Here is a 15,886-nt window from a genome sequence, read left to right on the forward strand (position 1 = left end):
ATAACAGAGAGAGAGAAGAGTTAAAGGCTAAACTGAGGTTTCCATTTCAAGTGTACCAAGAAGTCAGCCAAACCACTAGAGCCAGACATGTGGGCCCCCAGCTCAGCAAGAGTACTACCTACAATCACTAAGACATCAAGAGGCAGTGCTTGGTTTTGAAAACAGCATGGATATTGAAATCATACAAGTGTGGTTCTGGTTCTATAATTGACTGCCTGTATGTCCTTGGAAAACTTAATTGGCCTCTCTTTGATTATTTTTAATATGGAAAATGAGGTAGAGTTGTGAGATTTAGAGAAATAAAAAGCGTTTTTTCATTCACTCATAGTCCACGAATATTTTTGAGCATCACACACTATTTTGGGTCCAGCAGTAAATAAGACAGATAAGGTCCCTGCTGTTATGGAACATTCTAGCGAGGAGAACAATGAACAAGTAAACTGTCTTAAGTCTGGTTCCTTGGAAACAGGCTGTGATGGACATCTGCATGGTGGAATGGATGTTCTTAGGAAAGACACTGGTAGGGGAATGACGAAAGAGAGACTGGCAGAGAGAAGCTGAACTGTGAGACAGTTGTAACAGAGGTTTCTGGCAACCCTACAGAAGCTCAAAAGCTGGGATAACCTTTCAGAGTTACCCCAGGCAAGGCAAGTATATGGGCCATTATACCCACCACCTTGGATCAGTCATTAAATCCAAGCTTCCCTGGGCAAGGGATATGATCAAAGGCTATGTGGTCCCTTCCAGGGATAATTCTCAGAGGGACATCCAGCTGAGAACACTCAGCAACCATCACTCCCAACACCTGGAGAAATGAGAACTGTAGTCCTGAAAGAAGGTTCTGTTACAGAAATAAATAACTGAACATGATAGTTTCAGGTAACAATAGGTGCTACTAAGACAACAAAACTGGGGAACATGACAGATGGAGGAATGGGGCACTTACATTAGACTAGGTGGGTAGAGAAGGCTGTGGCACATCATAGCTGCTCATTAAGAATTGGTTTTATTGTCTTTTATTTTACTGAAACTGTTGGAATATGGATATCAACACATCATGAGAAATATATGGTATCACTTCTCTGGATGAGGAAGATTCCTAGATGCTGTGGAGTTGCAGAAAAGTAGAAGACATTATCTCTGTCTCTAAGAAGCTTGCAATATAGTTGAGGAAGTTAAGAGATATTGAAAATTAGCAAATGATACTAGGTGGTATGGCATTAGTGCCAACGAATGATACAAATAAGGCTAGGGGTTCTCAGATCCTTCAATCATGGTGGACTTTCACAGGCATAAGAGAGTCAGTAGAGTAGCTTTGGTCAAGAAAAATAACTGGCCCTGGTCAGTGTGGCTTAGTTGGTTGGAGTGTCATTCTGTAACAGAAGGGTCATAGGTTCAATTTCCAGTTCAGGCACATACCCAGGTTGCGGGATTGATTCCTTTTCAGGGTGTATACAAGAGGGCAGCTGATCAGTGCTTCTCTCTCACATTGATGTTTCTCTCTCCATTTCCTCTCTCTCAAAACAATGAAAAAATGTCCTCTGATAAGGATTTTTAAATTTTATTAAAAAAGAACTAAAGCAGGAAAATCTCAGATATTTCACACAGCAATATTTTTACTAATATGTCCCCTAGGGCATGAGACATAAAGGAAAGAATAAACAAATGGGATCTCATCAAAATTAAAAGCGTCTGCATGGCTAAGGAAAACAGTATTAAGATAAAAAGAGAAGCAACTGTTTGGGAAAACATATTCGCCAATGACACCTCAGACAAAGGTTTAATCTCCAAAATATACAAAGAACTCACTGGACTCCACTCAAAGAAGACAAGCAACCCAATTTAAAAAATGGGCAAAGGACTCAAACAGACACTTCTCCAAGGAGGACATACAGAGGATCCAGAGACACATGAAAAGATGCTCACTCAATATTGCTAGCTATCAGAGAGATGCAAATTAAAACCACAATGAGATACCACTTTACACCGGTCAGAATGGCCATCATAAACAAAGCAACAAACAACAAATGTTGGAGAGGTTGTGGGGAAAAGGGGACCTTAGTTCACTGTTGGTGGAATTGCAGACTGGTACAACCACTATGGAAAACAGTATGGAATTTTCTCAGAAAACTAAAAATGAACATGCCTTTTGACCCAGCAATTCCACTGTTAGGAGTATACCCTAAGAACCCTGAAACACCAATCCAAAAGAACCTATGCACCCCAGTGTTCATAGCAGCACAATTTACAATAGCCAAGAGTTGGAAGCAACCTAGGTGCCCATCAGTAAGTGAATGGATCCCAAAACTATGTTTCATTTACACAATGGAATTCTATGCAGCAGAAAGAAAGAAGGAGCTCCTGCCCTTTGCAACATCATGGATGGAACTGGAAAGCATTATGCTGAGTGAAATAAGCCAGGTGGTGAAAGACAAATACCATATGATCTCACCTTTATCAGGAATCTAAACAACAAAACAAACAAGCAAGTAAAATATGACCAAAGACACTGAAATACAGAACAGGCTGACAGGGACTAGAAGGGAGAGGGGAGGGAATCATGGGGAAAAGGGGAAGGATTCACAGGAACAAGCATAAAGGACACATGGACAATAACTAAGGTGGGGGGTGGAAATGAGAGGGAGATGGGGAGCACTGGGAGGGTGGGCAGGGCTGGGAATATAAAACAGAAAACTGTACTTGAACAATAATTAAATTAAAAAAAACAACTAAAGCAAAAAACAGTGATCTGGTACTGGGCATGGAGTGCCTGAGTGGTTGATCTATGGGTTAGGATCAGCAGAGCCAGGCAGTTGTCCATTTGCATTGACCTGTGATGTTTTCCTGTAGCATTATTGAGTTTGTTCAGTTGCCTGGACTCAAACTCCAACTCAGTTCCAGGAGCTTCTTAATAGGGAATCAAAGAAGCCTGAGAGATTGACTCCAAGCAACTGTGAGAATGGGGTCCTACCAATTGAGGTAGGGCCTGAAAGCAAGTGGAATATGGGATCACATTCCTTCAGTGAGGTTGGGAATGAGATTTAGTTTTGGAATAATATCTGTAGAGCTAATGCCTTGAAACCGGGAAGGAGGTGGAGAGCCCCAAGAGAGAACTCATGAGAAAAGAATGGAGAGTTAACTGAGAAGCATATCTCCAGCACTTGAAAAATGGACCTAAGAGGATTAAGCTTGGGTCCTTGAAAATGTGTGTTTTAGAGTGTTTTCAGAAGATAAGAATAGTCAGCAAGACCCATAGGTGTCAGGAAGAAAGGGATATGGCAGCAGTTTGTGAGACCTCACCCTGGGATATTTTGTTATCTTGGCTTGAAAGACTGTTGGTATCGTGGATCTGTGCATTCCAAGGGTTTGAACTTGAAGGGGATGTCATTTTCATTAACCTTTAACCAAGAAGGCCATTGGGGAGGGGACAAATTATCTGCTCCAGGAGGAATAATGGTTGCATTCAAACAGAGAATAGGAGATTACTGAGACACTATTGTGAATGACCTTGCGACCCTTCTTTCCATTGGAGAATTGATGGAGAAAAGATTCCCTCCACTTTTTATCTGGGCACTAAAGGTGAAATCCTGGGAGTACTAAGGAAGGGGTGACAGGACAACTTGAAAAATTAAGAAGGGTATGAATCAACTAAACAAGGAGGTATTTACCCAAGACTTCTAAACTAAAGAAAATGTATTAACCTACTAATGGAAATATTGTTATCCAATTCATCATTGGAAACAGCTCTTTTGGTAACTGCCACATTCACCATTTTAGGAAATTGCTTAGCAGGATCCAGGATCTTATGATTTTGTCTGTAAAATCTACTTATTGTTAGCTAAGAGGTAATGTTAGAAGGATTTAGATTAAAGAGAAAATTTTGTCCTTGTTTTGAAGTATGGCTAGGACAGTGGTTGAAGGTGTTAACTCAGAATCTGCTCTCATGTGGTGGACACTGAGAGTTAGTGATCCAAGTGGCTAGTGTGGATCCCTCAAAGATCACTAGAGATGATAAGAGTGGCAGAGGACTGAAGAGAAATAGGATGGTAGATTGGTAAGTACTGAAAAAGCATAAAGCTGAATAAGGTCAGTAGTCTAGTTAACAGTACTATAGCAACATCAGTTTCTTGGTCTTGATATCCTACTACCATCATATTAGATGTTACCATTGGGAAATCAGGAGGAAGGGTATATGGGACTCTACTAATGCTGCCATTTTCTGTGAGTCTATAATTATTTTAAATGAAATGTTTAAAAGAAGTCCTGCCTGGGGATGGTGTAGGGGGGAAATAATCCTCATAAACTATAATGAGTATTTGTATGGCTCTACAGTTTTAATGCTTTCACATAGGTTACTTCATTTGCACCTCCTAATAACCTCCTTTTGCACCTCCTTTTGCAGCTCCTTTTGTTAGGTGGCAAAGGTATACTACTATCCCCATTTTATAGGTAAAGAAACTGAGGCTAAGAGAGATAAAGTGACTCACCAATGGTCACCAAGAAGAAATTGCAAAGGCCAGGCTCAAATATATGTTTTCGAGTTCTGAGTGCCATGCAAAATTCCTTGAGTCCAAATTCATTTGGCCTAGGTTGGGTCCCACAGATACAGACCCAAAGATCTGAAACAAAGATCTGAGGGTAAGAAGCTTATTTGGGAGGTAGTCTGAAGGCCAGTGGAGGAACAGGAAAGCATGGCCGGAAAGAGTATATTATGCAGTATTTTGCCTGTGGGAACACTGGGCTCACTCCCACCAGGAAACTCTCAGAGGCATGGCAGACGATGCCTCAAAGTTCTACCCAGCCAAGGGTGAGGCAGCTTGTATTTACCTCTCAGTTCATCCAATAGCAAGTTGAAGGGAGCTCTCATGGCCCCTGTAGGTTATTCAGTGCTTAGACCAAGAGAAAACCTCAGGTAGAGAGTCATAGACACTGCTTGAAGTAGGACACTGTCAGTAGAGTAGAACTGTATAGTGGATGTATGCAGGATCCCTACCAACAGTGGCTGTCCCTTTATTCCAGTACCAATCCCCCAAACCTGCTGCCACTGAAACTGTTTCCTCTCATTTACAATATTCACCAACCACATACACACATCCAGATAAGTTGAAACAAGGGAGGGACAGTGCCCTTATCTTGCATGTTGGGTCCAGGAGTCAGCAACTAGGAGAGAAAGAGCAGCAAAAAAAGACATGGGTGCATGGAGACTAGATGTATGCATACCTGTGTCTTTTTATACATCTCTTATTAGAGTATGCCAACTTATTCCAAAAGCAATTTGAGACTCGGGAGAAGATATAAATGTTGGTGTCCACTGGGTCAGAGGATAAGTCAAAAGTCAAAGGTTAGTTGGTTTTTCCCCATTTTGCCAATATAAGCGTGGCCCATCTATTGGAACTCCTTTTAAAAATCCTAAATGTGACCAAAAAGAACAATTAGCTGAAGAACAAGGTTGCATATACTATTTTATTTAGTCTGGTGGATGCTACAGAGGAGGGTAATGGGATTATGGAAAAATGTGCTAGCTAAGTGATGGTGTGATAGAGGATACAAGAAATTACTGAAGGCATTTCTCATGAAGATTGCTGCCCACTAAAGAATTGATTGGCTTATTCCTTAATCATATGGCATTTCTTCTCCAGGGTACATGCTGATATACTCTTCATCTCTGTGGAGTAATTTAATCATGTGCATACTCTAGAAATTACTGCTATTTCCCCTACTTGTGCCTGAAATAGACATTTCAGATATTTATAACTCTCAGTCGTTCTAACCCAGTCTTTTGCCCAAGTTATGGTCTCAGTTAGAGCTATTTTGCTCTGTTTGATACTATGAAGTAGAATACATGTTCTGATCTTTTTAAAATATTTTAAATAGCAAAGGTATACTGTGTTTTCCCCTATTATAATAATTCAAAAGCAGCTGATGGAATCTTTCTCGGCTCTTTTTTTTTAATTAGGCTTTTTAAAAAACTTTTATTTATCTATTTACCTTTACAGGGGAAGGGGAAAGGGAGAGCAACATCAGTGTATGGTTGCCTTTTGTGCGTCCCCTGCTGGGAGTTGGCCTGCAGGGAACCGGCCTGCAACCCAGGCATGTGCCCTGACTGGGAATTGAACCGTGATCCTCTGGTTCGCAGGCCTGTGCTCAATCCACTGAGCTACACCAGCCAGGGCTATCTTGGCTCTTTACCCAAACATAAAAATTTGACCCTAGAATTAAAATCAAAAAAAATATCCAGGGGATGTAATTGCTTCAAATATAAAGCATTTTTATCTCCAAAAAAATTCTACAGCTTTAAGTCATTATATCCTCACAATTTTTTTCTTATTTAAAAGATGCCATAGGTTGTGATAAATAATAAGAGTGTTTTTGGTACAGGTAACATCATTTCTTTTCCCAATTTAACTTCAATTCCTTCTATGTTATAGCCATATTCTTACATTAACACTATCACGTTTCCTAAGCCTACATATGAACAAACATAAAACCACTTTAACCTAGAAAATGCACTTAGATTTGTCCATATTTTGATTCTAGGCTCCTTTGTGCACTTCAAACTTTTGGATTTTATTTTTGTTTTGCTTTTTCCTCTCCCAATTTTTTATCATAAACTAGAAACCACATCCACTGATAACCTGATGCTCTTACATCAGGTCTGCCTCCTCAGCAAAGGCTGACAATTGAAGTGAATCTGTTTTTTGATGAAGACAATGCTGGACTCACCAGGGGCACATGAGAGTTTCCTAGGTAGAGGACCTCAGGTGCAAGTCTTCACCCCTTTAGAAAACACAATTTCTTTCCAATATGTGAAGAGAAAGGAACTTGGTGCAAGCGATGCTTACCAGGTACTCTCCTACTAGCATAGCAACATAGACTCTCAACTGTGGTGGTTTTCAATGATTTACTTCCAAATGGATGCACCTGAATAATTGAACACAAAATGACTAACTAAAGGACACTGAAACACAATTTTAAATGGTAGAGGCTACCATATAATTATGAACAGATATTAAGAAATATCAACAGAACCTGCCATTTAATTTAATTTTAAAAAGTAACTTGGGATATGACATATCATAACAATTTTGGCTTTGCCAAGAAAGAGCTATTCAAAAACAACTCAACCAATCAACAATTGGAATCAGTTCATCAAAGAAAAGTCATTTGAACAATCAAAACATATGGAGGTAAAGTCTGTATCAGTGCCTGTACATATAGCAATGCCCTTCTAGGAAAGGTAGATGTTTATCTCAGTGTGACCCAGGTTCTTGGAGAATGGGACAGGAGGCATCTACTGGCTTAGGAGACAGTAGAGACTGTATCCTAATTTTTACCTTTTGGTTGGGGGTTCTCTACCTGGGAAGCTATAATGAACACAATATTTTGTCCTAGGCAAGAGACAGAGGTCGTCTTAAATTGCCAGCACTTTGCAAAAGCCCCTTTATTTGGAATTTTTACAAATTACTTTTCTTTTTTGATGTATTCCTTACAGGAGAGAGCACAAATACAGAATATGCAGTTTAATGAATGTTTACCTATGTCTTCCTACACCCATGGGACCTACACCAGATCAGGATACAGAACATTTCCAGAACCCCAGACAGTTCACTCATGCCCCCTTCAGCCAGTACCCCCGGGTAAGCACGATTATGACCTCTAGCGCCATAAAGTGGAATTGCTGGATTATAGGGTGTATGCATGAGTAACTTTAATAAGTACTGCCAAACCTTTTGCAAAAGTATTGAACCAATTTACAATCCTAACCAATCACTTCTTATTTGCCTAGATTTTATTCTTTTGGCACTGGAAATTCTCAACAGCTCTTCTTCTGCTATTTGCTTGACTTAACCCATGACAAGTTTTTATTACCCCTCTGGATTTTTAATGTTGTACAAGCCAATGTGGCTGTCATTTGTCATTTGCTTGTGTTGGTAACCACAGAACAGGCAATATGGTGGCACACTATGATTTCACAGTTATCGGGGTGTTACTGTGGATTTTATGGTAAGTCTCCACAAGAAAAAACAAGGTCACTGCAGTAGTAAATCTCAACAAATCATGACCTGTGTTATTACCTTATGATACCTTAAAGTATGAACTACTTCTTTCTCTCAGGCAAGGAGATGAACCATTCTCAAAGGCCCCCCAAGAGCTGTTTAGAAAAGAGCAGATTGTTAAACCTAGAAGGAGTGTGAGAGAAACCCAGGAGCTTTGCCAATGGGAGTGTCATCATTCAGGCCCCACTTCAAATCTAAACCAGTTGATGATGTCTCTTTTCATTTTTTTCTTTCTTTTCCCAAAATTATAATTAGGCTCAAAATATTTTGTTTTAGATTTTATTCAATTAGTCTTGGGAAAATGTGTACCATTAAAGATCTGGGCACAGCCGGCAGAACATGTGTGACACAAATATTCTGTTTGGTATTCATAACATAGAATATTTGTGCTATTTGTATAGAATTTGGTTTTATATTAAACGTTGTTCAAAGAAAACCCAGCAAAACACCAAATAGCAGTTTATCTGATCCACTCAAAATGTTGCATTTAATCTAATCCTTTTCCAAAGATTTAGAAATGAAATAAATATAATAATGCCTACTAGAGAACACCTCTACATTTCCCTGCCTCCGACCAAGCTGAGAATACATACCTAATGACAAGAAATGTTGTTGGCCATTGCTTTATAAACAGCCTGTGAAAGGAGAATACGGAAGGGGGAATGTGGATGAAGCAAGATTGGCTAATAGTGGGTCTGCCATCAAACATCCTTGAACTGTGAGTAGATAACAGCCATGCTTTCCATTCTACACCCAAAGACCCCCTAAGAGGGGAAGAAATGCTCACTGCAAGGAACACTGGGAACATAGTCTGAAGGGGTCCTCTTGCAAGTACAAGTCTCTTTATAGTTTAATAATTTAGCTTAAAAGTCCAACAGATTTTACATCCTGCAGCACATAAAACTATGTTTGTTTTATTTTAAAAATAATGTGACCCACCTGATCTTTTTTCTTTTTGCATAGATTTGAGGATCAAGAGAGATGCTTTGTGTTCAGCCCAGGCTTTCCTGATCCTCTGAATCCTCAGTTTGAGAAGCTGAGACATTTATAGCCATCTGATTCCATGAACTCACCAGATTCTCCTCCCAGACAATGTAGTGTACTTTCTACCAGCTTCTTAATATCATCCTCTGTCCTCCAAGAGGCACTGCCTAGTTTTATGTTATGGCCTTTGATGGTCAGATATTGGGTCACATCTCCTGTTGTCCTCATTTTCACTGGCTACTCTCTGACTCTTGATTCAGTCCTTTCTGAAACTCATGGATTTGGTTTCTGGGACATCGCTGGCTTCAGGATCTCTCCTACTAATTTGGCCACTCTTTCTCCATCTCTTTTGCAGGACCACCTTTTCTGCTCAACTCTTCAGTGTTGTGTTCTCCAGGGTTTAGGCACTAATTCTGGGGTTTCTCTCATTCTGTATTAATGAGGTACCAAGGCGACCTCACTAATGCACAAACCCTCAGTTTCTGTCTACACAGAACATTCTGCTCTTTACCTGCTCAACATCTCTTTGCTCATCTTTAGTACCAGGATTTCTCTTTTCTGGAGGAACACACTTGTGGGTTATTATAGAGCTGACCCTGTCCCACACATTGCCACAGGTTTAGGTTCATGACCCAGACATGGCCAATCAGAATACTTCAACTCTGGCTTGTAGGCCTTGGTTTGGGAATGGACATGTAACCCCCAGTGAGCCAATCATAGTCTTCACTTAGACTTTTCCATGAAGCTATCAGAAAAACAAAATCAAACAAATCTCTGCTCAGTTGTTGAATGAATAGATGTGAATTGGAGCTTTGGGGGTTGCCAGGGGACATCATGCCCAAGAGAATCCCAGAGATTAAAAGAAAGAGATACAATACTGTCAAAAACACCTGGATTCAGCTATACCTGAAGAAACAACCCCTGGACTTTTTGGTGTCCTCAGCCAATGAACTCTCTTAATAGTTTTTTTTTTTTTTGGTAACTTGCAAGTAACCATATGCTGATGACTCCCAGATTCACATCTGTGGCCAAGGCTTTTCTCCTAAACAAAAGCATCAGAGAAGTAAGTTGCAATTAAACAGTCCCCACATAGATGTCCAACAAAGACATCTAAATACAGGATGTTATTGGCCCAACATGGCAATCCTAATCATGCTATGAATTTATATTTACTTGTTAATGTTTTTTAATTATCCACCAGAATGTAAACTCAATGAAGACAGGAATTTTGCTTGTTTATTCATTGTTGTATCTCCAACACCTAGAAGAACATGCATAGTAGATGCTCAAAAAATGTTTGTGGGGTGGGTGAATGAGCTAACAAATGAATAAAACAAAGAAATTTTCTTTGACTCTTTTTACAATGTCATCTATCATATTCAATCAGCCTTATAGATTTTAACTTATGAATAGATCAAATCTCATGTTTGATCCCATCAGTGAACACACCCCATTGCTTATTACTTCATGCCCAAATTGATTCTTTCCTGGACAATGGCAAAACTCTCCTAATGCCTTCCTGCCTCTAGCCCCCTTCCACACAATTACCAGACTTTTTCTAAATTAAAAAAGCAGATTCTAATGCATCTCTGCTTAAAATACACCAGTGATGCTACTGAGATTTTTGGCTCAAATCCTTGCTCCTGCCTCCTTCTCCAATCTCATCTCCTGGTTATCTCTGCATGCTGCTATTGCCTGATGAAGAGGGAATCACTTGGGGTCTTCCAAATTCATCAGCATATTTTTCTGCCTCTACATCTTTGTACATGCCATGGTCTCTTCACATACTCCCCTTTCACCTTCCTGATTTTCTGCAAAACTCATGTCCTGTCCTTCAGAAAGCCTTCTGGTATCTGTCTTTCCATTCTGATTTAGGAGTCTACTCTCTATGTTCACAGAGTTCCATGTATGCCCCTTTGTCTACTGAGGCATTTACATCGCACAGACTATTTTAGTACTGACTAGTATCCATATTTTATTTTACTCTTGGGTATGCAGCCGGACTACATTTCCCAATCTCCTTTTCAGTTAGGGATGGCCATGTGACTTGAGTCCTGACCAATAGAAAATGGATGGAAGTGGGTCTGACTCATTAAAACCTTTCACATATGGCCCTCCTTCTCTTTTCCTTCATCTGAGTAGAGAGGACTAAGGACTTATAGGAGGGAGGTGCTATAAGGTAGTGGAGCCACTATGCAGTTCTGCAACTTAGGCCACCATGGAGTCAAAACTGGGAAAAAGAAGAATTGCTCCCACCCCCAGGTAATTCATCAACACACTGTCTTCATTAAATATTGTCTTCTCTTCCCAATCTGCCTGCTAGGATTTTAGAGTTATAAGTCAGTTGTTGGTGTCATTGTTTTGTAACCTGTCTAGAATTTGTAGTTATAATCAGTGGGGCATATAGGATGTAGAAGGCTTATCCATCTTGGCCAGCACTCCCTTCATCATCTTGTTTTTGTATCCAAATTCCTGTCTGAATACCTGGTTGATAGTAGGACCTTAACAATGGTTTGCTAGGTGGACTAATGAATTATTCAGATTCATAAAATCAGCTATGGCATACTCTTACCAGAACAGTATTTCTTGTTCTCAGTTTTACAATTTATGTAAGTGTGAAAATGTTTGAAATGGTTCTCATGAGAATTGCAGATGTGATTGAGGATAAAAAGTACTGTAGATCCTCCAAAGGGAGGTTATAATATGTGCTACTACTTCACTTTTCTGATGGTAAAATAATGAGTGGTGCTGATTTTACATACAGATCTCCAAATTAGTAAAGGATGGAAATTTGCGGATCACTACTTTGTAAGTTGAATGTCACTTAATTCTCACACCTTACATGTGCATATTAAACAAAAGTAAGAAATCTATACTCATATGTATGTGTTGAGAATTTAGTTTATAAATTTTTGATTCCCTAAACAATAACATTTGTAATTCTTTATTGTTATTTATTATAAACATATAATGTCGGGATGGGCAGGGTAGGACAAAATGGCAGCTGAAGTACAACCCAAAATGGTGGCTGAACTACAACCCGGAAAAGACAGCTGACGTCAAACCAGAGAGGGCTTTGCCAAAATGGATATCTGCATAGCAACCTGAGCCCGAGGAAAGCCACCAATGATATATTGCTGCTCTGTTCAAAGAGGACCAATCCCCAGCTCCCATGAAGAGAGCCAAGCAAAATAAAACCCCACCACATTCCCTGCCTGGGAATGACCCCACTCTGCAGACCGAGAACCACACCCGGGTGCGCAAACCCCAATAAAGCTCTATACTGCCTAACTTTGTGGCTGATTGGCATTTCTTCCTCGGCAGAGCCTAAGAAAACCTTTCAGATGCATTACTCAGTTAACACATATTTGTTGAGACCTCCTACATGCAACATTCAATGAAGATTAGATTGGTAAGAATTAGCTGCTGTTTAAAAAAATAGTAATAAAGTCCGGTGATGATCACTTGCCATTTAACAAAGTACTTTTACTCTTCTTACCTAATATTTTCCTCACAATGTCCCAGTGAGGTGGGTGTTGGTCAGATTTGACAGAGTCTATGGAAGCTCAGAAATTTGAGGAATCTGTTCCCAATCACATGATAGTGGCAAAATTGAATCTTTTACCCAGGTCTTCTGGTTCCAGTTCCTTTTTCTTTGTCATTATATCTCAGTCTAGCTGGGGAATTATACATCCCATCCACAAACAGTTGCCTCATGGTTCAAGGCAGGTTATGACAAATGCCAACTGAATGGTCAAATATAGCAGAGAGCACACTTCCCCATTTGTCTTCCCTAACTCTTATTGGGGTAGGCAGCATTCTAGAAAGGGCACCATTGATCAAGTTGGCTCACCCTGAGCACCAAACTCGTAGTTGCAAGTGTTGATGAGGTTATTTTATTCAGGACATAATAAATAAAGAGCACAGAAAAAGACTGAGAGAATGCCTGGGCCCAAACTGTGAGAACTAGACATTTTTAGGTAAAATTCTGTATATAGCAAACTGCAAATAAAACACAAGGTAGTTTCAATATTCACTTTCAATCAGTCCTCATCAAGGAACTGTGGAAAACTTCAGCTACCCATTTTTTCTTTGTAAGTGATTAAGTGTACTTAAAAAAATTAGACATCAAATAAAAGATGTGCCCAAGGAAAACTAATCTAGGGTAATAGTTGGGAAATGGAGGATTACCTGCAAAGGAGCATGAGAGACTATTTTGGAGTGATGGAAATTTTCTGTAGCTTGTTTTGGGCAGTGGAAATGTACTCAGCTGTCTATAACTGATAGGAAACCTAAGATCTGTATATTTTATTTTACATTAATTATACCTTAGTTTTTTAAATGTGAAAAAATATTCAGCTCCTCAAACTTAATTTAGGAGTATGTTAGCAGAAATGTTTGAAAAGTATTGTTCTAGACATACATGGGGGAAAACTCTCTTTTTGAGATTCTTACTTTCTTTTTAGGTTTCTCAGAACCATGCATTTTGACTGTAAGGTGAAGTCATTAATAACATGTCCTTTTAGTTATTTTTTATTATTACTTTTAATGTTTTTCTCATAGCCATCTTGGATTTTGATGCCTAAGAACATTCACTAACAGAATAGAAGAGAAAGATGGGGAATGAAATTAACTAGGAAAAGGTTCATCTTCAGATAATTTGGTGAGTGGATGTATTTTTCTGTTTGTCTTTGTAATTGCTCCTCCCAGAGTCTCTTTTTTAGATGAAGAATGTAGTGATTAAAGTAGCTTTTCATGCAAATAGAGTCCCCAAATTGATAATCTACTTTTAAAGAATGGCTCTTGAATTGCACATAAATTTAGAAGGGAAGCTGCCCTGGCACACAGACATTTACATGAATCAATGAAGAGATGCAGTGGTTCACACTAAGTGGAGAGCTCAGTACTGACAATTTTCTCCCTGACCTGGCTCTAGTCATCATTTCTCTGTAACTCACCGATTCAGCTAGGCCATAAAAACCTTAACAACCAGCTGAATCTTCTTGCAAAGAGGGCATGGAGCCCCAGCTCTCTTTAATCTTATGCAGTGGAAACAAGTGACAGGGTGGCCTGTTCTTCCATGAATAATATTCCAGTCTCATGGTGTTTTCTCACATATGCTACATGGATGCAGGAGATTCTGTCAGTCCTCCCTATTTTCTCTATTTGGTCTACACCAAAAGGCCATCTGATTGTTTTGTCATGCTTGATAGAGATGCTCTCAGGAAAGTGAGGGAAATCCAAGAATTCCACTGAGCTGCAGGGATCAAGAAGTTTGGGTTTTTCTTCCTTTCCTTATAGATCCTTGCTCTAACCACTAGAGTCAAAATGGTTCTTTGGCAATAAGGGACATCAATTCCTTCATTTTCCTTCTTCACACACGTGGCAGTGATAACAGAAATGAGATAATAGCTTCACTTACAATACTAACCTTTCCTCAGGGCTCATCAACAGAAACATCTCTTGTTTAGAGAGTTCAGTTTCTTGCACTCAGTTACACAATCACATACATAGAAGCAACTTCTCCATCAGTGTCATTACTTAAGAATGTGGAGTCTTCAAGGTCATTTTTGTCCACCTCAATCACATTTTTGTCACTTGCATTCCCTAATTTTTCACTTGTTTAGTCAGTATTTCAAACTTCTACCTTTATTCCAGCATTGTAAGTGCTCAAATACTGACTCATTCAAAACGCACTTCATCCCAAGAGTATGAAAAAAATGGCAGTACCTACCTACCCTCTACAGTTTCTGCACTTATGTGGTGAGGGAGGAAGCATGAGAATACTGCCTTTTTTGGTTCTTTTCTTGGTGTTGGACTTTCCTTGACATGTTGCTTCAGAATATCCATACTGTGACCCTGGAGTGGTGACAAGATTCCTTCTTAGAGTGTCATAGAGAGGGCTTGGATCTTTCATGGAGAAGCTCTGAGTTCCAAGTAGTTCTCCCAAAAGATCTCCACAGCAGCATACCACAGCAGCATAAGCTGCTTCACCATTATATACTGGCCTAGATAATGCATGACCACTTGAACAGTGGACATTTCACCTTTGCACCTGTCACCTGCAAAATCTCCAAAAGTGGCAGTATTGTCTTACTTGTGGCACACATAAAATCAATCTGGCTGATTTGGTCTGGGGAGAACCTGCAGACACTATCAGATGTTGAACACTTGGTGGAGTTTGAAAATGATATCATTTTGTCACTGAAGAACTTGCAGTCTATTGACCAAAACTTACAGCCACGCCACACATTCCTCCTCAGCAGAATCTGGAGGGTGCCAGCCATGTTTCCTATCAACTCAGCAACATTTTGACACTGTGAGTAGCTGAGCATTTTTAAGAGACACTTTATGGCCTGAAACAATCTCTGTGCTACTCTGTACTTGGTTGAATAGTGTCCCCTACCCTAAATTTATTGTCCACCTGGAAACTTGGAATGTGATCTTATTTGTAGATAGAGTCTTTGTAGATATAATTAGTTAAAATGTAGCCATACTATGTTAGGGTAGATCCAAATGCAGTGACTGGTGTTCTTGTAAATAGAGGAGAGCACACAAAGAGACACACAGAGAAGAAGTCATGTGCTGATGGAGGCAGAGATTGGGGTGACATGTCTGCAAGCCACAGAATATCACAGTTTTCTGTTTACTGCCAGAAGCCAGGAAGAGGTCTTTATAAGGACAATGTGAAGTCAGGTGTCTGGCCTCCAGAAATGTGAAAGAATAAATTTATGTTGTTTTAAGTCATGCAGGTTGTAGTATGTTTTGCGTGCATGTGCGTGTGTGTTTTGTGGAAGCCACAGGAAACTCATACATTTTCTTTCACTGTGCATATAAATTATTTT

The 15,886-nt window shown here is 39.6% G+C and overlaps 1 pseudogene; it reads right to left on the reverse strand.

The window, feature by feature from the left end:
• Positions 1–14,007: 14,007 nt before the first annotated feature.
• On the reverse strand, positions 14,008–15,238 carry LOC118987284 (protein Mdm4-like; annotated as a pseudogene).
• Between the last annotated feature and the right edge of the window lie 648 nt (positions 15,239–15,886).

Source organism: Sturnira hondurensis, unplaced genomic scaffold (genome assembly GCF_014824575.4).
Source record: "Sturnira hondurensis isolate 20B ecotype Veracruz unplaced genomic scaffold, ASM1482457v3 Scaffold0005220, whole genome shotgun sequence".
Taxonomy (NCBI): Eukaryota; Metazoa; Chordata; class Mammalia; order Chiroptera; family Phyllostomidae; genus Sturnira; species Sturnira hondurensis.